A 23,023-nucleotide genomic window follows, 5' to 3' on the forward strand; every position below is an offset into this window, starting at 1 on the left:
CTGGATCTGTATTGTGCAGAACAAATTAGTTCTAAAGCTGTGGTGGCAGTTTTGTGTTAGTTATGTAAATACGCAAATATGAAGTACATGGTAAGTGCATTCACTAGTGAATGGAGAATGTTGAAATACTAAACTGGAACATTTTGCCATGGACTAATTTCCACTTACCCTTAATGTTAGAATATAATCGTAATACTGAAAGAAAAAATGTGTATTTACTATTGAGTCTCCACTGTCCCTTATGTGTGTGTACATTCAAAGTGCCTGTAAAGGGGCTGACTACAGCTTAACTCCCACCCCTTTAGTTCATAGTAAAGGTCTGCATTTTAACAACCTCATTTATTAGTATTGAACTATTCTCTTGATGCTGATGACAATCAAAGTGCTGGACTGTCAGTCTTGAAACGTATGCATGAGATGGGCAGGGGTGGGGTTTTGCTACTGTGCATCTAGTGTGGTGCTTCTGTAAGATATAACTGGTACTTAAGTATTATCGCAACCATATTTTTGCAGTTGCAAAATCACTTCGTTGACTACAAAGGACCGCATAAAACACTGTAAGGTGTTATTCCACCTCCTTACTGGTGGCTAAGAAGTGGGGATTACCTTCAGGAATGCAAAATCTTGATAAAGGCATCTTCCCCTTTTTGCGTGCATTACAGACACATGCTTGAAGTGTCACAGATGCTGTGTGAGTGATGAATGCGATATTTGGACCATGAGGAACGAATCCTTTAGCGAAGGAAAACACAGAAACAGGAAATATGGTTTGGGTGAACTACTACTTTTGTAGAAATGTGTACACATATTTGCAAACAGCCAGTGCAATGCATAAGTTGCCCTAAGTAATGCTTTTAAAAAGTGAGCATGGATGAGGTTAACAGAGGATTGTGATTTTGTTTTTCAAGGAATAAGTTGGCAGTACTGATTTTGTTTGTTTGTGTAATGCTGGCATGTTCAGACAACCAGGTAGTACTTAAGTGATTATTCATTTCACTAGTGCTGTAACAATGTTGATTGCTATTTGTATGTGTTTGTCTTTCTATGTGGTGCGCATTTCTCAGCAAGTACAGTTAGCACTGCTTCAAAACAGTCTTTTTTTCTAGGAAAGCTGAGTGTCAAGCTACATGTTTCTTAAACTAAGCAACATACTGTCTTGTACGAGTCACACTTAAAAATAATGACACAGCTGTGATGGGCAAATTTCATTATAACCGTTATTTGACTGCATTTGCTCTCAGGAAAAAAGGAACATTCAGCAGGCGGAGTTGGAATAAAGTCATGCTGGCAGTACAGTACAGTACATAAACCAACAGCAACAGTATATTTTTTTACATTTTATTGACAACAGTTCAGAAAACAGCCAAAAACACACCATGTAACATTTTAAAAACATTAAGGAACATATTTCAGGCTCGAGAACCAACCACTATTGCCGTGAAAAATGTGGTTGCGATAATACGTAAGTACCATATAACCTTTATTTAATTCGAGTCATTTACTTTTATATGAGGAAACAAGCCCACCCCTCCACTACCTTGCACCCAGTGAATCTAAACCAGTAGGAATAACTGCAAGGATGCACAGGCCTATGTCATTTTAAGAATTGTTGCTGATAACTTGCTCAGTTGAATGGCTCACTGAAAGACATAACCTTTTGTGTTATAAAAACACAGAAGTCTATTCATTGTATATAATGTTGAGGGTTACAGTTAACAAGATTCTTATTCAGGTCCCATGTGTTCTTGAGTTCTGACATTGTTTTGTTCCTAGATTATTTTCAGAAAAATAATGAGCTTTGTGACTAGTCCAAAATCTGTGAATCATACATTAACCACCCTCTCACTAAATTAATGCTTCCTTGTCACTCCTATGCCACAATTTGCATGACGTGTATTTAAATAACAGGACAGTCTGAAGATAAATCATTTAATTTTATTTGTTGCTTATTTCCATTATTTGTATTTCCTTTCAGTATAAAAAAAGTCCTACAAACCTCAACATCTTTCCTCAACACTTTATATATATATATATATATATATATATATATATATATATATATATATATATATATATATACTGCTTTTTAGTCATCCATCATTTGATTTCTGATAGAAACTATGTGGAATATTTTTCATGTATCAAAATTTCCTAGTACCCATGTATGGTATGAAACAAATATCTGGTATTAGTTTGTTGGTGAATTGGTTTTGGCACTTTTGGTCTCACTAGAAGTGATTTGCCTGCATTACTCAACAGACTATAACAGTTTAGTTATTGCAGCTGAACAGTGAAACCAGGTAACTGTGACATGCTTGTATACAAAGACTTCCTATATTTTAAGCTAACAAAATTCAATTTTCTGTTAACGTGACTTACTACAACAATGAGTTTATAAAGATGCTGGTGAGTAGGGAAAATTGTTCAGGCAACTGAGAAATTCCACTATTTTCAACACATGCTATGAGATCCTTGTTATCCACCTGAGTTTGGCAGACGGGACCTCAGTTTAACATCACCTCTGAAGGGTGGCACACTCAGGAGTGTAGCACCCCCTTGTGCTATACTTCATTGTCAGTAATGGGAAATTGTTTGTTTTATTTTTGAAGATTGTAAAATTATTATTCTGAAAATGTTTTGTAATAATTTGGAGCTTTTCCCCTTGGGCCTCAGCTGAAAATGGGCTTCTACTCACTTGGACTTTCCTGGTAATCAAATGTCAATAAATAACATTTTCTGCCTAACCTCATTTGATTTGATAGAGCTTTGCCAGAATACCTACTTTTATGAGGAATAGACCAAAAATATGAGGCAAAAATTCAGACATTTGTGAAAATCTGGACAGTTGAGAGGTATGGGATGCTCAGAAAGTCAGACTGAAAATGAAACAAAAAAATCCTGGGACTGTTCCTTTAAGTTTAACTTTCTTTCTCCACTAGTATAGAAGCCGCTGTTTAGGACCCAGAGGAAGTCTTTCACTCCTTTACTTCCTTCCTGTTTCTTTTCTCTCTCTTGCTGGGTAACGGAACCCTGGCTGCAGACGTAATGCTTTTGGATTGATCGTAAGCAGCATACCTTTTGGACTGGCAGAGGTTTTATTTGAGGTGTTGATACTTTGTGAAACTTGAACATATCGTTACTGAACTCCCTCCCCCATAGCTACCCTTTTATGTAAGGATATGCTTTTTACTCAATGTCAAACTTATTTGTGTTAATGGCAGAGTGCTTAGAGTCCAAGATGACCGTTTTGAATATTTTCCTTTAAAGATAAATTGCATTATTTTACACTTAATACAGTCTGACTAAATGATTACTGCAGACCTCAGGTTTGTTATATTATCTTGTAAATGTAAACGTTCTTTGAAGAGCAGGCTAAATGGCCCCTGTTCCCAGCTGAAAACGTACTTGTTGTTTAGTTTGACACGCTATCTCTAAGCCTCACAAGCAATAACATTTGTACAGTGCAACAATTGTAGTTAGTGAAATTTCAGTATTGTAATACTATTACAGATGGAATTAATGTAGTCTTCAAAGCAAAATTAAGTATCATTGCAATTATACAAGTGTAGCACAGCCCTATTGTGAAAGTTAGAATTAAAGTCTAAAATTATTATTTTTATTAGTGTGCATGCTCACTTCCTTGGGGATGTCAAAACAAATTATCTCCTTTATTCTGAGTCAGAAAAGCCAACAAAGATGAAACCATGTCCACTTACCCTCTTTCTGTCTTACTGTCTTTTAAGAAGAATTAGAGGTAAACAGCCATTGTTGTGGGTAAAGCTTCAACATCTTGACTAGTCATATTGGAAGCAGGTAGGGCAAAGTCATTACTGGAAAATGCATTTTTCAAAGTACAGGTTTACAGCTTTGAATAATTCTTATATTTTACTTAATGAAGTAAGGCCCTGTAGGCACCAGTTTGACCTAGGCACACTGAAAATTTAAATAAGCTTCAAGTCACATAGTATGTAAGCTGAGGCACTTGGACTTGAACCACAGTTAGTATTTTATTACCTTTACTTTTCACACCAAGCTGCCAGGCATAACACTTCACATCCGTTGTTGCTTCTACCCTTTATTGTTAGGTTAGTGACATTGTGTTTTGGGAGGGGCACGTTAAAGGGCTAAAACTGAGATGTGCCTAACTGGCTGAGGGATTGACGCAAACAATAGACAAGACCATGATGCCTGAGAGCTGTCAACATTGTTCATGTGCCATCTGAGCCAAGGAGCCCTTTCTCCTCAAGTCTCAAGCAAACAAAGACAACCAAGTTCTGGTTAAATTATGGAAATGTAGCCAGTAAAGAAGCTGCTGCGGGTAGGATGACGTCTATAGCTGTGTTAAAATTATGAGTGTGACTTGGTATACATCATGCATTCCATGATGAACAGCCAGTTTTTGAAAGGAAGTATTTTGGCCAGCTCTAGGGAACTGAGAGTTAAACCTTCAGATGTCTGTGTTTCTTTCTTTGCTCTGCATTGACAGCATGCAGAGCCTTTCAGCAGAACCCATAATGCTTTTCATCCAGTGTTTATCACAGCGGCATTGCCTAAACATTTATAGAAATAATTACATATGAAAACAAGATGTGTGTGAAGTAGAAAAGTTACTGTGGATCCAGTATTGATCTGGCACAGAAGGTAGCTATTAGTGTGTGATATTTTAACTTTATTACTAGTTTGGCAGCTTCAGTAATAAAAATGTCTGTCAGTCTGTCAATGACTACTAGTTTGAAAACTACCCTATCTCCATATCTGACAGTGGTACTGTTAGGGAGAGGTGTTTAGTATCCTAATGTGTAGGGATGGGAGTAGGGGAAAGGTTAAGGTTAACAAAAATCACTTCCTTGCACCACTATACTCATGTATGCTCCCCCTAACCCCAACCCTGTGCACCACTATACTCATGTATGCTCCCTCTAACCCCTACCCTGTGCATTAGAATACTGAACACCCTTTCCCTAACAGTACCATGATGATTTTTTTTTTTGTGTGTACATGTATAGTTATCAAACTAGATAGATATTTATATATAGTGAGATACATATTTGTGGTGTGTGTATGTGTGTGTGTGAGTGATATATATATTCTTCTTCTTTCGGATGCTCCCATTAGGGGTTACCATAGCGGATCATCTGTTTCCATTTCTTCCTGTCCTCTGCATCTTGCTCTGTCACACCAACCAACTGCATGTCTTCTCTCACCACATCCATAAACCTTATTTTTGGCCTTCCTCTTTTCCTGTTACCTGGCAGCTTCATCCTTAGCATCTTTTTCCTATACTCTGCATCCCTCCTCAGGACATGTCCAAACCAACGTAATCTTGCCTCTCTGGCTTTGTCTCCAAACCTTCCAACCTGGGCTGACCCTCTAATATACTTATTCCTAATCCTGTCCACCCTTGTCACACCCAGTGCAAATCGTAACATTTTTAAGTCTGCCACGTCCAGCTCTGACTCCTGCCTTTTTGTCAGTGCCACTGTCTCCAACCCATATAACATAGCTGGTCTCACTACCCTCTTGTAGACCTTCCCTTTCACTCTTACAGGTACTCGTCTGTCACAAATCACTCCTGAGACTCTCCACCCACTCCATCCTGCCTGTACTCTCTTCTTCACCTCTCTTCCACACTCACCATTACTCTGAACTGTTGATCCCAAGTATTTAAACTCATCCATCTTCACCACCTCTACTCCCTGCATCCTCACCATTCCTCTATCCTCCCTCTCATTCACACACATATATTCCTCCTTAGTCCTGCTGACCTTCAATCCTTTTCTCTCTAGAGCATATCTCCACCTCTCCAGGGTCTCCTCCACCTGTTCCCTACTCTCACTACAGATCACAATGTCATTTGCAAACATCATAGTCCACGGGGACTCCTGTCTGATCTCGTTTGTCAACCTTTCCATCACCATTGCAAATAAGAAAGGGCTCAGAGCTGATCTCTGATGTAATCCCACCTCCACCTTAAACGTATCCGTCACTCCCACCGCACACCTCACCGCTGTCACACTACCCGCGTATATATCCTGCACCACTCTTACATACTTCTCTGACACTCCCGACTTCCTCATACAATACCACAACTCCTCAATAGGCACCCTGTCATATGCTTTCTCTTAAGTCCACAAAGACACAATGCAACTCCTTCTGACCTTCCCTGTACTTCTCCATCAACACTCTCAGAGCAAACATTGCATCTGTAGTGCTCCTGGCATAAAACCATACTGCTGATCATTAATCATCACTTCCCTTTTTAACCTAGGCTCCACTACTCTTTCCCATAACTTCATGCTGTGACTGATCAGTTTAATCCCTCTGTAGTTAGTACAGCTCTGCACGTCACCCTTATTCTTAAACATTGGTACCAAAACACTTTTTCTCCATTCCTCAGGCATCCTCTCACTTTCCAAGATTTCATTAAACAATCTAGTTAAAAACTCCACTGCCATTTCACCTAAACACCTCCATGCTTCCACAGGTATGTCATCTAGACCAACAGCCTTTCCATTCTTCGTCCTCTTCATAGCTATCCTTACTTCCTCCTTGCTAATCCACTGCACTTCAATGATTCACTATCCGCACATTATCCAACCTTCTCTCCCTCATTCTCTTCATTCATCAGCCCCTCAAAGTACTCTTTCCATCTGCTCAACACACTCTCCTTGCTTGTGAGTACGTTTCCCTCATTATCCTTTATCACCCTTACCTGCTGCACACCTTTACTAGCTCGGCCCATCTGTCTAGCCAATCGGTGCAGGTCCTTTTCTCCCTCCTTAGAGTCCAACCTTTCATACAACTATTCATACGCCTTATCCTTAGCCTTCACCACCTCTCTCTTTGCCATGCACCTCATCTCCTTATACTCCTGTCTACTTTCTTCATCTCTCTGACAATCCCACTTCTTTGCCAACCTCTTTCTCTGTATACTCTCCTGTACTTCCTCATTCAACCACCAGGTCTCCTTGTCCTCCTTCCTCTTTCCAGATGTCACACCCAAGCACCTTTCTATCCATCTCCCTTACTAGCTCTGCTATAGTTGTCGGTAACTCTTCACTGCCACCCAGTGCCTGTCTTAACTCTTCCCTGAACTCCACCTCACAATTACCCTTTTTCAATTTCCACCATTTGATCCTTGGTGCTGACCTCACACTCCTCCTCCTCTACTTGATCACCAATGTCATCCTACAAACCACCATCCTATGTTGCTGAACTACACTTTCCCCTGCCACCACTTTACAGTCTCCAGTCTCTTTCGGACTGGCCCTTCTACATAAGATATAATCCACCTGTGTGCAACTTCCTCCACTCTTGTATGTCACCCAGTGCTCCTCCCTCTTGTTAAAATGCATATTCACCACAGCCATGTCCATCCTTTTCGCAAAATCCACTACCATCTGACCTTCTGCATTCCTTTGCTTAACACCATACCTACGCATCACTTCCTCATCCCCTCTGTTCCCTTCACCAACATGCCCATTGAAATCTCTTCCAATCACCACTCTCTCACCCTTGGGTACAATCTTCACCACTTCATCCAATTCACTCCAAAATATTTCTTTCTCATCCATTGCACACCCAACTTGTGGAGCATATGCACGAACAACATTCATCATTACACCATCAATTTCCAGCTTTATAAACATCACTCTATCTGACACTCTTTTCACCTCCAAAGCACTCTTAGCAAACTGTTCCATAGGATAATCCCTACGTCATTTCTCCTCCCATCCGCACATGATAAAACAATTTGAACCCACCTCCGATACACCTAGCCTTGCTCCTCTTCCATCTGGTCTCTTGCACACACAATATACCAACCTTCCTTCTGTCCATCATATCAGCTAGCTCTCTACCTATACCAGTCATTCTGCCAACATTCAAAGTTCCGACCCTCACTACCACAGTGCTAGCCTTTACCTGCCTTTGGGCATGCCCCCCACACACACACACCATATATGGGAACATAGTTTTATCAATTGATGTTTTAGGATCATAGGAGATTACTAGGCTGTTGCCCAGGAGGTTATTTCAGGCCTAGTTGGTTCTTCCCAAAGTAATACCGTAGAAATGTTAGTTAATTCCCAAGATTGCATTTAGCAATGACTGCTCATGTCCAGGAATGTTGTGGGTGGTATTCACGGTAAAATGGTGCCCCATTCACTCATCCAGGTTCCTTTTGAACAGTGTCATAGAGGTGCTCTGTTTCACATGAATAGGTGGCCTATTCCAAGGATGTTGCAGACGTTGGGAGATAAATCTGTCCCTCCAGCATGCCCTGTTTAAGTCGTAGGCCATATTTAGGTCCCAGGAATGGGTGTCCCTAGTCCTGTTTGATTTATGGATATGTAGCAAGTTCATTAGGTTTGGGTCTGAGATTGATCTGTAAGCCAGGCATAAGTCTCCCCTAAGAAATCTGTATGATACAGAGTAAAGTGAGGGGGACTTTAGTCAGTCTGTATATGGCCACTGTTGATCTTTGTTAGAAACCTCTAGGATCCAGGGTTTGGAGGTTGCCTATGTCTTTATTTATGAGGTCCATAATGATACGTTCCATGGCCTTGCAGATGAGGCTGGTCAGGCTTATGGGTCTGTTGCTAGGCCACCTTTGTGGAGGGGAATAACTGTTGCTGTTCTCCATTCTGCAGGAACAATGCCTGTGGTTAGACTATGATCGAAAAGGGTACATAATGGTGATGCTAGTTCATGTCTTAGCCTGTTTAGAAGACAACCTGGAATGCTGTCTGTTCCCATAGAGGCTGTATTTTTTTGCCCTGGACAAGGCTTTGATGACCTGTTCTTCAGATATGTAGGGTGGAGGGGAAGTTTGGGCCAAGGTTTGTGAAAGAGTTGGAGGGGGTAGGGGGTGAAATTTTCACCAAACCTGTCCACAAGCAGGTTTGCTATCTCTGAGGTTAGTGTGTGTGTGATACCATTGGTCACTAGTTCTGCACATGCTTGGGTCCTACCTTTTAGGCTCTGTACATAGCTGTAAAAGGCCTTATAGTTATCCTTGGCTATGCTAGATACGTTTTTCTCAAAGAGGCAAGTTGTCTTATTTGTCTGTTAAAGCTGAGGAGGTGCTTTTCCATTGTTGGGGTCTCACCTTTGTTTTCATGGACAGCAACTTTTTGCATTTATTGTGAAGTTTGTTGATGCTGGATGTCCACCACAGTGGTTTGTTTTTACTTGGGGCTCTGACTTTGGCTCTTTCTGGTACAGCCAAGTTTATACACTTATGTAAGTGATTGTACAATGCTTTAGTGTAAGCTTAGGTGAAGTTACTGCTTCCAGCTGGGGGTGGCACTCAGAATACATTTATACCTTCACCTAGGAGGGGGATAGTTTGCCTTGGTGAAGTTTTTTCTCTTATTTCAGTGTGCAGTTGTGGTAGTGCATCCATTTGCATCTATGTTACATAATCGAACTTTTAAAAGTTCGAATATCGTGTGGTTGACACCATATGGTCGAACTTTTAAAAGTTCAAAAAATGTAATAAAAAAAATAATAAGCAAAAGAAAAAAACCTACCTGAACGGTTTAAGTAGGGTAGCAATTCCCCCTGCACACCCCCCGCTCTTTAAATATACCAACTCCGAGATTTCACTACAGTGCAGAAAAGGGAAATCTTCCCATTCTGCACTGTATGGAGATCTCCACTGAAACGTTTGAACTTTTAAAAGTTCAATCATATGGTGTCGACCATATGAAGTTCGAACTTTTAAGAGATCCATCCATTTGATATGTTCGTGAGGATCAGATCTGGTATGCTTGTTCCTCTTGTTGGGGTATTAACAGTTTGTTCCAGGGTATTTCAGTTAAAGTCAAGGAATTTTTGCGCTAATGGGTTAGGGCTAAGGCAGGTTTCCCAGTTAATGATGGGATAATTGAAATCCCTCATAACCAAAGTGTTTGGTAATATTTGGGTTTTCTCCAGTTTGATCAAGTAAGCTTCACGTGCGTCATAACCCATGGAAGGGGATCTATAACTGGCTGTGACTTGAATGGGGGTCTTACCCACCATAACCTGAGCTTGGAGTAACTCCATGGAGTTGTCCAGTCTAACTAGATGGGACTTGAATTTATCTCTAATATAGAGAGAAACATGGTCTCCTTTGGTTCTCACACATTCATATTGTGGTCTGAAAGTGTGGAAGGCATTGTAGTTTTGCATGGCCAGGGTACTTTGTGGCCTTGTTCTGTGACTGCATAGACATCTACATCTTCCAGTGATAGAAGTGCTTCCACTGTGCACAGTTTTTGGTTTAAGCTCCTAGCATTTAGCATCATGACCCTTATTTTGTTATGATTGGTAAATTTGTTTTCGAGACCATACCTAAAAAAGGCAGTATGGGGGAAGTAAGAGCCTTTGCCAGCAGCTGAAAGCCTAGAGGCACCAGGTGCAAACCATCTCTGGCAAAGCAGTGAGGTGGTTTGACCATGGCTTCCCAGGCTGACAGGAACTAGATCTCCTTTGAATGACACCAAAAACTAAGCCAGTTATTGAAATTAATCATTTTTTGTTTATATCATGGCATCATTCTAGGGTGTGGGTAATATGCTGCTCAAGGCTAGAGACATACCTACCTGGGACATGTACTTAGAGAGCTCAGTCATGTTTCTTTTTATATAGTCGAGGTACATCTCCAGTCATTCACTCCAACATTAACTATGGCAGAGTCATAATGGTACTTGCCTCAAGGCCCTATCCCTTTATTCTGTCTCCTACAGGTTTTTGGCATGCAGGGCATTGTCAGACCCCAATCTGATAGACCTTCTGCATATCCACAAAACAAACAGCACCAGAATTATCCATTCTGCTATAAATAGGACCTGCTGGAGAGCTAGGTTTGCATCTTAGAGACTACCCCGTCTATGGAACAGGGTCTCCATCCATGTGAAGCAGAGTTCCTTCCTAACCCAATTCAAGTGCATCTTGGACAATTGAATGGGAAACAGGAAATTCATCTCTGCTTTGGCATTTATGTCTCTAATGGACACAGGTAACCTGTAAATGGTTCATCTCCCAGGCCCATGCTTACATTTATAAAGGGTATCAGAACTTGTTAGAGATTTGGGATACATGGCTAGGCTTAAAAAGGCCCTTGTGGTTGTTAGCCTAGTAAACACCTATGAACCTATGTTGCTGAGAGTCCTGAGTGCATGCGTGATCTGATGACTCCTGCCACCGGACAGGCAAGCTGACTGTGAGTTTCTCCTTGTCCAACCTGGTGAGTGGGACATCCATGTGTCTTACCATGTATCTTACTATTGAGTCTTCAATGAGTAGAAAAGTTTTTGAATGTTACACTTTGAAGGTAATTTAGTAGGTTTCAGCTTACTAGCAGTATTTCTTTGACTGGGAAAGTACTAAGGATGAGGGCTACACTAATATGCTACACCTGTAACTAAGGGAAAAACGGAATTAATTTGTCAGGCTATGGCATAGTTGCCCAGCAGTGAGTTGTGTGGCACAATGTGCAAACAGAAACCTGATCAAATGCAGGGCTTAAATACCAGAAGCTAAAAACTTGAAAATAAAATTTAAAAAGGTTCAAAAATAAAGTTGCTTATTCTAAGCCCTAGACCAACTACCCTTCACCAGACAGGTTCCAATCAGCAGAATCCTCTCACTAGAGTCCAAGATGGCTTGGAAAATGTGGCCAGAATAAATGGCCACTGCAAGCAAACTTCAAACCTGTAAATGGACTATGTTACAGCTACTAACTACCCTAGTTTCTGCAGGAACCACTAGAGAATCATTGCAGAAAAGTAGCAGCAAGACACTAAAAAATATTTAAAACACCAGAAAATCAGCAGGGAGACTCTAAAGAATATTTCAGATGGCTAACAAATCAGTTATTAGAACACTGTTTGGTGTGAAAACCAGAAGAAGCAGAACAGGTTGCTTTGCAACAGTGAAAAACACTAGCAAATACTTAACAAGCAGTGAAAATAGCAAAAAGAGCTTGATAAACAATGAAAACAGCAATACAATTCGATTTAACGGACAGAGTAAGGTAGGCAATTGCAGTACAACAGTGTAGATTAATACACAGTATATAAATATAGTATTAAAGTAAGTGGCAGGCAATAAAAAAGGGTAGTAAATAGTATAAATAAGCAAAAAACAGACAACTTGTGTTTTTTTGGAAGCTCGGAAGCTTCTAGTAATCTGGAATCTCAGCTCAGAGTTGTGGCTGGTAGCCACTTCATTTCAGCTCAGTACAAATGGATTGAACAGCGGTACTACTCAACAAATATTTTTTTATCAAAACATGCCAGTATTCAGTCAGTTGTATGAGATAGTTTTATAGTGATTTTGAGAACTTTGCTGTTTCCCTACTGTTGTGTGACTCAGCCTTTGTGTGTGTGTGTGTGTGTGTGTGTGTATGTATGTATATATGTATGTATGTATGTATATATATATATATATATAGTGATAGATATAGATAGATATATATATATATATATATATATATATATATAGATATAGATATAGATAGATATATATATATAGATATAGAGATGTAGATGTAGATATATAGATATATATATCTCCATATTAGCCGGGTATATGGAGGGTATAGCTTTCTACATGAAAGGTGTATGGAGATTGTCTCCTTGCAAAATTCTATTTATTTATTTTTTTCCGTAAGTTGTATTTTGATTGCTTTTTTTTGCAAAGGGGTTGATTAGATGAGATTAGGTTCAACGATTAGCAATAAATCTTTATAGACATAACTACACATGCAATAAAGAAACATTTTAGTTGTAACAGTATTGTTTAGAGCAACCAAAGTATATTCATATATGTGCAGTGTAGGATTTTCATAGTTTCCAGTAATAACAATAAAGTTTGATCTTACAAAGACTGGGTGAGGAAGGCTGGGACTAGAGTGGTTTGGTGAAGCAGTGGCATTGTATTAATTGAGTAGTTTGCATTTTGGGTGCATTTGAATTTGGAGAGGTGTGGTTGTTTCATATGTTTGTGGGAAGTGGGTTTCAAACCGTTTGTGCAAGCTTATTAACTGTACTTTTAGTGCAGTTTAAGTAGAAAAGTGGCCACTGCAGCATGAGGGCTTTGGCATTTTTTTTCTTAATGGAATAGTAGGATTAATTGGGCGGTTTGAGTAAGTGGAGGGCAGATGTTATGAAACAGAAGCTTTTAGATAATGTTACAGAATAATCTCATCTCATGGTTAACTGGACTTGCTCTTGCTCCATCTCTGGCTAAAATACTATTTCTTCTCACAAAACTTGGGGCAGTTACTATAGGATGTTCTTTTAGCCCAAACTGATGCCTTCTGTCTCATTACTACATCTTTAATTTATATCCATGCTCAAACCTCTCATTTCTACATCAACTCTTTTGGCTACTTTATATCCAGGGTCCTGTCTATCTTGCTCTGCTTGTGGTCTATAATCTTTCTCAATTAAACATGTAAGATGCACTTAATGTTAAATTTTGCTAAATGTATGCTGCTCATGTGTATTTATAAACTGTTAAATTTTCTGCCTATTTTCTGATGTACAACTGCTTGAAAATTGTATTGTAAAACCTATTTATTGTTTTGTGAAAATTCATGTGGAGCTTTTCTCCCCAGGCCTTCACCAAAAAGGGTCTCTGCCTAGTTGAAACATTCCAGTAAACAAATGTAAATAAATAAGTGATAGGGTAGCCCTGAGTTTAAGTGTACTGATGGAGCACAGTAAAGTACTATGGGATTTTGAGCTGTGAAATAAGTTTGACTCAGTAAATCACATTTTTTGTTTTCTGAAGCAGTTTCATGTTTGAGTTACATAGGACAGTTAGGGAAGACTGTATTCAAGTGTTACTCTTACTCTGTTATTCTGATGTCCTGTCTAGTATCTGGAGAAAGAAGGTGGGAGATTTATAGGGCATTTTGAGTTCTAGCACTTTGTTGGTTATGAATTTCATGAGGGCAAAAGGTCATGCATGGGCTAAGCAGTACAGTTAAGTACTTGTAGGTATTGACTTGTACTTGGCATCCTAAAGAGTCAAAGATCGATAAAGGAGGGCTGGAAAGTAATTTCTGTGTAGTACCAAGTGACGGTGTTTGGGTTTTTGTTTACAGAGATACAGTGTTCTTAGAACCAATGTTAGACTCAAGATAGTCTTGCAGAAACTGCTTAAGAGATGTTTGATTGCCATAGGAGTTGAGTTGGAGGAGGTCATGTATGTAGACTATTATGTTAATACAGGGAAGGTCAAGGAACATGGAATTATAAATAGTGAAAAAAAGAACTGAATCAATTGAGTCTTGGGGTACTCCAGAGGGGAAGGAAGTCATTGACAATTAATTGTTGACTTTTAATTGAAAGATATTTCATGCATACATATGAATTGACAACATATTGGGTGCTTACAGAACAAATCTGAAAAATATGGATATGCCTCGGTTAAAATAGACTTGGCAAACTTAATTGAAATACGTAGGAGCTAGTGACCATTGAGGCTGTCTTGTGGTGGACTACTCTGAAGACAAGACAACGACTAAGAAGGTTTTGTGGTGGACTACTCTGAAGACAAGACAACGACTAAGAAGGACACTATAAAAATTTTTTCATCTGGCTTACTGCTGATTCAATGAAGATTTATTGCACTGCAAGGACCTCATCAGCTACTTTGGATTGGGTCTGCAGTATTCCAGCCTGTGGTGAAAGCAGAGGCTTTCATGTGGCAGCTAACTGAGCCTGGGTTCCAGTGAGGGATTAGCAAGCTTGATTTTGATTGGTCAGTTTCTGTGGGGGTATTGGTTGTATTTTGACTGCCAACCTCTGCAGTGGTAGAGCCTTACATACCTTAAGTGCAAGTTTGTCCCTTGTTTGCAGACTAGCGTTGTTAGCCTGAGATATAGCTTCATAATATAGTCTCACTCTACAGGCATCCCACATTCCATCAAAGCAAAATTGTCACAGACAAGCTTAGCAGGACCGGGGCAGACCCTCACAAATAGAAGCTAGATCAGGGGGGTCTTCCAAGATTTGCTCCATCTGTGGGGAGTTCCTCTTTGCCTCCTCTCTGAAAAATCATCTGGCAAAAATTCTATTCCAGGACTTCATGCAAGAAGGCTTGGAAGACAGATGCCTTTTCTTTTCTTTGTATGGGAATTTTCCTGCATGGCTTTCCACTAATATTCAGGGTACTTTTGAAGATTCATAAGGATTCTCCCAAGATCATTGTGGTGACTACCCTTCTGGCCCAGACAAGCATGGTTCTGTCTTCATTTGGAAATGGCCAGGGGCAATTAACACAAGCTTCCTCACAAAATGGATCTACTCATACAACAACATCAGTCATCTTCAATTGACTGCCTGGATATTAAGGTTTTAATTCCTTTTAAACACCTGTTTTCTAAGGAGATACAGCAGGTACTAATGGAAGCAAGAAAACCTACTGCTAGAAAATCTTATATTAGCAAATGGAAAACATTTTGTAGTTGGTGCCAGCAACATAACCAACACCCATTTAGGGCTAGCTGTTCTCTTATCAAGGTTCATTTATTGGCCATTTCAGCATGTCTGCTTATGGCGGCTCCTCTTTCAAGGCAGTCTCTTGTCAAAATGTTCTTTGAAAAGGACTTTGCATAAGAGGCCTCCAAGTAAACTGGTGGTCCCTCCTTAGGATCTTAATTTTGTATTAGAGAAGCTAAATTTTTCTCCATTTGAATGAGTTAATCTGGCTGACTTGACATCCTTAACATGGATAATAGTTTTACTGATTACTCTGCAAGACAGAAAGGTACCGGAGTTGAAAGCTGTTATGGCTAGTCAACCCTATATCATCTTTCAATAGAGATGGAGTTTCTTTGAGAACTATTTTTTATCTATGATTTTATTTTACATTTGTTAACCGGGAAAGTCCGACTTGGAGCAAGCCAGTCTTCAGCAGAGGCCCGGGGAGAAATGCTCCAGACCTAAGTGGTATACAAGCTTAGTTTAAGCCAAACTGTCCATATCCATGTTTTCTTTCATTAATCTAAAAATGAGGGAGAAAGGATAGTTCATAACTTGGATGCACACAGACCACTCAGGTACTACCTTGACAAAGTTAAATCTTTCAGATCCTCAGATCAATTGTTAATATCTTGTCAGGATAAAAAGAAGGGACAGACTGTTAAAACAGACCATTTCCAAATTGCTGTCTAAGCTTATTACTTTGTTATACTCACCATGACAAATCTATTCCAGGCAGGGTCAAGGGCCACTTTACCAGGCCTTGGCTTCATCTATGGCTTTTTGGAAAGGGTTGGATTCTAGCAGTATTGTATAGGCTGCTACATGGTCCTCTGTACATACTTTTACAAAGTACTATAAGCTTGATTCCTTCTCTAGATCAGGTTTTGCTAGTACAATTCTCCAGTGGCTCCTGGACCCTTCTCCTTCCTTCACCTAAATATAGTTAGCTATATGGGTAGATTATCATAGCTAAGGGTACTATGAAGAACATAGTGGAGTTGTGTAAGCTGAACTTACCATAACAGAGCAGATAAGTGTTGCTGCTTCTGCAGACATTTGTTAGATGGAGCAGTGTCCAAAATACCTCTAATTATTCCTGTTGCACCATCTCTTATGTCATAGTCACCCCCCACAGAAGGTATTCATCATCTGGTGTTGACTGAATAAAGATTCAAGAGCACCCCCCATAGTGGTACGACAAATTTCATTCTGCCTGGCCTTGCTTCTAGTATGTGCTACCATATCCTTTTTCCTTTTCTTACACTGTGCCAGTGCTTGGATTATTTCTTCAACTGCACTGATTTCAACAACTACTTTACTCTAGGTCTTGTTCCTCTCAGCTTGTCTGCTCCCCCATTTACCAAAAAGAAGTATCCCATCTGTCCTAAGTGCTGCCATGAGGGCATGATTTTCCTCATGGCTGAAGTTATCCTTTATGTGCTTTGATCCCTTATTTTCCATTAGTACTACAAAAAATGAAAAGTGTGACAGTAATGTTTGGATGTAATCGCCTTTTAAAGTACAAAACAATGGATAGCTGTTTCTGCCAGCCACAGTATGACTGTTTAATAAAAATCTCAATATGTATGCCAAAATGTAGTATATCTTGGCTACAGTTTATTCAATCACTTGTCATAAAATGGCATCCTTGCCCTATGCTCTGTCATTTCATGAATTGCCAGTGCTGCCATTTTTTTATTCCTCACTGTCACTAGCATATCAGATTCATCACATGTGCCTCTTCATGTCCTTTGCACAGTAAAAGCTTTGTGGTAAGTTACTACATTTATATCCATATACGCACAATCAATAAATTTAACTTCTGTAATTACCATTTTCTGTAATCACTAATCAGTTCCAGAGCTGCTGTCATGAAATGTAACTTCAAAATGACAGATATTTACCAGTCAGTCAGTGTTATCATAACATGTACAACATACATCTAAGTTCATTGCAAATTAATCTTAAATCAGTATTGAAATAATTTAAGTATGTCTTATAAAATAGTAATTTAAAAAATATTTCTTTATTTTAGTAGGTTTGTGGTATCCTAATACAACTGACTGTGAATTAACATGGTGATGCTTAACTTGTTAGTAAAAATTTAGGGCTATTTACACATTATACGTAAATTAGTCTAATTTGTATGCATCTCTGTGAGTTGTAGTAATACACAAATGTGTCCCTAGGTATATTGGGAAAATTTGGCATTTTGACAATTGTGGACATGCATTCAATGTTACATTAATTTATTTTAAAATGACATGGATATGCAGGTAGCTCCAAAGTCTGCAGCATTCTGCAGCTATCCCAAGCTTTGTGGAAATGCATGAATGGCCCTAAACTAACCAAAATAAAAACGTAGTTAAGAAAAAAAGTCATGTGAATGGCAGGTTTGCAACAGCCAACTCAAACAAATCATAAATACATAAAATTGACATTCATTCTCCCCTCCAAAACAAAAAAAGAGAAAAATAAATGAATAAAATGTTTGATGCACTACATGATGCATACTGCTGCAAGGGTAGAAAGCAAGTAACTTTTACCAGTAAACATTATCAATGCAACTTATTAATCATATATCACAATTTTTATGACATATGGAAGGGAAAGGTAGATGTTTTCCTTTAAGAAAAAAATCAGTATGTGATGAAGCAGTTTTGGTTACTCCAAACTTACCAATAGTATTATTAGCTGTTGTAGTGACCATGCTAGCAAAAAGAGTTTGGTGAAGGTAATGTCACACCTACAGGTAGTGGTTCTAACCCTGATTAATGCATCCCTGATTATATTTTATTTTTGTTCTGGCTGTTTTAAAAGATGGCAAATCCTGTGAAGTTAAGGATGCACTCCTAGTTGGTCGTTAAGGAGACATCGATCATACTTTTTGCATTATTCTTACTTGGAGAAGACTGAGGCATGCACAAGAAATAGTACCTGGAAAAAAATCGATATCTGGTGGGAGTTGGGTGACAGCCTGTCAAACTTGACTGTTATAACCTGCTACAGCTAGCAGTACCATCACAGGTACCAGAAGATTAGGACTGATCAGCTGGCTGAGTGGGTAGACCAGGTTGCAGAGAAAAGGTAAGAGTTTTATAGTTAACTAAAATATTTGTTTTCTTAACTGAGTCATTTAACGGATTCATATTTTAAAAAAAAAGTTTGTATAAATACAAGTATTTGCAAAGACAGATCTGTGTGTCTGAAAGTATTACTTGCAGTGCTGTTATGAAATGCGTAGAAAATCTTGAACGTTTGTAATTATATAAGCATTTTTTGAATAAAGAGGAATATTAGTAATGTGGTAACAGATTTTAATAATATATACAAATGTCATATACGTGTATTAAAATCTGTATATGTACCTGCAAGTCATGTAGTAGTTTACAGGTACTTGTAGTGCTAACTGAATTTATGAAATAAAAATTGCAATTACACATTTATAATTTATTACTATTGCAGTAAAAGAGTTGTAATAGTTACATTAGATGAAGGTGGTTTTGTGTAGGCCATAGAAAACAGTTGCATAACATAGTTGTTTGTTCAAAAGGGATTGTGTTGGTGTGGTATAACATAGTTGTTTGTTCAAAAGGGATTGTGTTGGTGTGGTTTGTTTTCATTTATATAAATGTATAATTGCTTATGTTGTAAGTGATGGTTTAATAAAGATGTTTCTGGTTTAAAAAGGAGCAGGAATTGAATATTTTATGTAATGTTGCTTAGGTTATATGATACATAGCAATATATGTGAAGTATAATGTTCGTTAATGTTAGTTTAATACAATTTGATTATTTTTGTATAAATGTAAATTTGACTGTCACAAGTGATGATTCAATAAAGGTGTTAAAAAAGTGTCTCTAATAGCACATACAACATGGTTGAAATCTCATATACCACACATTAGTGAAACTGCATGCTGGGGAGAAATCAGCATAAACTTTAATGAGAAAATGCTGTTTTACTTCAATATTATCTATTAATTCATTAATATTTGTGCAGAAAAGGAAATGGCAAACTTCCATGAATTGCTTCATTTCCGCATTTGTAAATTAGTTATACCAGAACACTGTTATGTGTATTCATAAAACATTGCACTCACTTTTCATACTTTTATCCCTCTTGAGTGATGGAGAACATTGGCACAGTATTCTAATTCATACAGCTATGCCTTTGCTAGGGAAAATAAAAAAATAAAACAAAAATGAGTTATTGCTTAGACAGGAGTAAATACATATTTATATTTGCATGGAGTAAAGACATATTTATATTTGCATGTATAAGAAATGCAGATACAGGTAAACAAGAATTGCTTTCTAATCATAGGTTCTTAGGATCAGTGTAATGTGTGTGAGTTGCTGACAACCTGTTGACTGTTTTTTGTGTCTGTATGTGAAAGTCTAGCCTCCAGTGTCAATGTGTAACTACATTTCTCACATACTGTATTTGTCTGTTGGAGAATTAAGTTGTTGCCAGTATACATAAGTCAATTGGTATGTTGCCTCAGGATGTCCATGCCTATCAAGCTGGATGCAGAGATAGTAGGAAAGTACCCATTCATGGTTGCAGGTCCTAATGTGAACTTGAAAGGATAGGAGTGGAGGGTGTTTGTAACTTGATGAGGAAAGGGAGCTTTACTTGGTGTAATCTGCAGCTAACCTAACCAGGGATGCTGCCCAGCACTAAACCAGATGTTCTATCAGCAGGAATAGTCCTGGGTACTATAATAAGGCATGATAGATCAAATAGTCCTAACTAAATGCATAAAAACTGCTCAACAAGCAAACTAGTTGCCCAGTGAGTAATGCGGGACTGATGTAGAGTTCCAAGGTGGGTTTTATAGGGAAATCTCATCTTTTGGTGATTTTTGTGTGTGTATATATACAAGGCACCAGTAATCATTGCTGCATGAAGAACAGCTTCTCACAAACGCGAGGCTTATATATGATTAGAAAAAAGCAAGTTTTACATTAACTATGCCCCAAGGCAAATCAGGTAAGCACACAATGAGCTGTCAACCAGCATTTCCCATCATAGATAGGTGAAACCAGCTATGTCTTGCCACAAGAGTACAGACTCTGACCCTTCTTTATGTAAAATGACTGATTTAGAGTCCAAATATTAAGGAACCTCAAACAGATGCCTAATACTGATTAAGAAACACTAGATACAATGTATTCCAGTACAGAACAGCAGACCTTACAGCAATTTGAAAATGCTAGTTTAAACTTCAAAGAAGTGCAAAAAACAATAACTACCACCGAAAACTTTCACATTATAATGAAAATAAGCAATGCCAAGGGAGAAATCTGCTGTAATCACCAGCAGCACCAGATAAAAATAGAAAGATTGGTGGAATCTTTTGGTAAATGAACCAAGCGTCCCAAGAGAATATTTTTCTCTTACTAGTTCATAATATATATAAGAAGCATACAATAAAGGACTGAAATCCTTGTACTAATGTAGAAATAAAAGAGAGAAGCACTTTTTTACAAAAGTTTTTGTATTACTTGTAAGGAAAATATTGTTATGGCTTTGCAGATAAAAGAAATGCAACTGAAGATGTTACAGTTCAAGCTGATGTTTTTTAGCCTGATTCCTTTGAGTAAAGGTTATTGTTAGTACTGTATTCAGTGTATTGTAAGTACATAACTTGAGAGATGCACACATCCCTTCAAAAAGTCAAAAGTCCTTGCCCTTTGAATTCATTACAAGCATGCAAAAGTACTACTCAATTCATTCTTCCTCAAGTACAAAAACACATCCCAATTCACTACTCCCATTGTATGCATAAGCACTTCCCGTATACAGTTTTTACTTCAATAAAGATTTTAATGCAGCATTTCAAATAGTGCAGGCGTGTAAAAATTGCTGTATGGATTTACTGTGCTTTTCCTGTTTTGTGTCTCCTCTGTTTTCTTAATTTGTTTTATGCGTTTCTTACTCCTTTTTGTTTTGTTTCTCTTCCATTTCTTTTCTTTTATTACAGGTTCATATCTCACAGGAGCAGACCAGGCACAACTCCAAGGCTAGGGACATATCACTCTCTGCCTGTCCAGCCACATTCTTGCAGGTTTGAAATGGAGGCACTGGTCTTGCAGCAGTTCTGCCCATGACAGCCTAGAAAGCCTCACAGAATGGGCTTCAGAGCTTGGTTGAGGATGCACTGGTAGAGGTAGTGGACAGATGTCAAGCCTGTTGAAACCTCTCTTTAGTGTGTATAAAGACATACTGTCCCAGCTGGTGCCGACTACTTAACCAACAGAATCCCCTACCCCTTCAACATTGGGGTCCTCCACTGGAACACCATCTGGCAATGGACATGTTTGAAGCTCTGTGGACTGGGATTCTAGCTGGCACTTTTTCAGCCCTTATTCCCTTAAGCTTTTGACTTTATCCTCTTCCCCTTTAATTAAAAAAAAAGGGAGGGGTCTATCCCTCAACAAAAACATAGTGCCCATCCTCTCCTACCTCCTCCAGCACAAATCATTTTGATTATTTCCCTTGTGTGTTCCCCTCTTTGTTTTCTCTCCTCTTTTTCAACCTTCCTAATCACCACCTTTCTGTTAAATAAAACCATCTGGGTGCCCACAAAATGATACTCCTATATAAAAATTGTTAACCTCTTTTCTTAAAACTATTCCTTTTTTAAGTGCTGTGCAGTCTGCAGCTTAAACATTTTAAGTGTGACTACATTCAACCACAATATGCAGAAACAAAAATAACACCAATCCTCACAATTTTGAAAAGTATGCAAGTTCGTGGTGCTGAACTTTTATACAACTTTCTCTTTTGAGAAAATTGGGTGTTTTAAAAAAATACTTTGCTTTTCCATGTTCATTGCAAATGCCTTTTGCTGACCTTATTTGCATATCCATGTAGCACTGCTATTCACAGATAACCGTAACTCATTTATGAAGCCCCAAACTATGAATACTGGCCAATGAGTTGAATGGTTCCCTGCTTCTTTAGTATCTCTCTGCATGCATGTTGATATATAAAGAAGGATAAGGGATGATGAAAGATGTCAAGCCCAGTACTCCCTACTCAAAAATATATTCCTAATTTTAGTGTGCAGCTTTTGTCATGATTTTTATTGGTCTGCATTTTGACAAAACTGTTTGGGTGTGCTGTTTAATACTGAACTTTGCAGGTATGTTTTGCCCTAGGCTGTGTTGCTTTTTATGTATGATATAGAAAGGCTGAATAATAATGATGAATGCAAATCAATGATTGAGAGTCCTTCTACTACAGGAAGAAGACCTCATAGCCTGTGACAGAGTGCCTGATGGTGCACAGATAGGTAAGATTTTACATTTACTCACACAGCATGATTCAGTGTCTGGAAAAAGTGGAAAACACAAAGGGCCATGGAGATGGGGGTCTAGGGTACCACAGGAGTGCTTCCTCTCCAGTTCCTTTCATGGCTCATTCTTTATTTGAATAAAGAATGGTTTAGTCATTTCTGATTTTGTTAGTTGGTTTTGAACTTACCTTTTACTTTTTGTTTGTTTAATGGGATAGTAAAATAACTACA

At 38.6% G+C, this 23,023-nt stretch overlaps 1 long non-coding RNA gene across 2 annotated transcripts; it reads left to right on the plus strand.

The window, feature by feature from the left end:
- The first annotated feature begins 2,978 nt into the window (after positions 1-2,978).
- LOC122801625 lies at positions 2,979-22,812 on the plus strand. Of its 2 annotated transcripts, none has more exons than XR_006364768.1 (3): positions 2,979-3,171; positions 18,306-18,572; positions 22,741-22,812. It is a non-coding gene; the product is annotated as an uncharacterized LOC122801625 (long non-coding RNA). The 2 variants fall into 2 exon arrangements; XR_006364769.1 differs by lacking the exon at positions 22,741-22,812 and adding an exon at positions 22,656-22,680.
- Positions 22,813-23,023: the final 211 nt, after the last annotated feature.

The sequence above is a fragment of the Protopterus annectens genome, chromosome 5.part0 (assembly GCF_019279795.1).
Source record: "Protopterus annectens isolate FY-2018-M chromosome 5.part0, PAN1.0, whole genome shotgun sequence".
Classification (NCBI taxonomy): Eukaryota; Metazoa; Chordata; order Ceratodontiformes; family Protopteridae; genus Protopterus; species Protopterus annectens.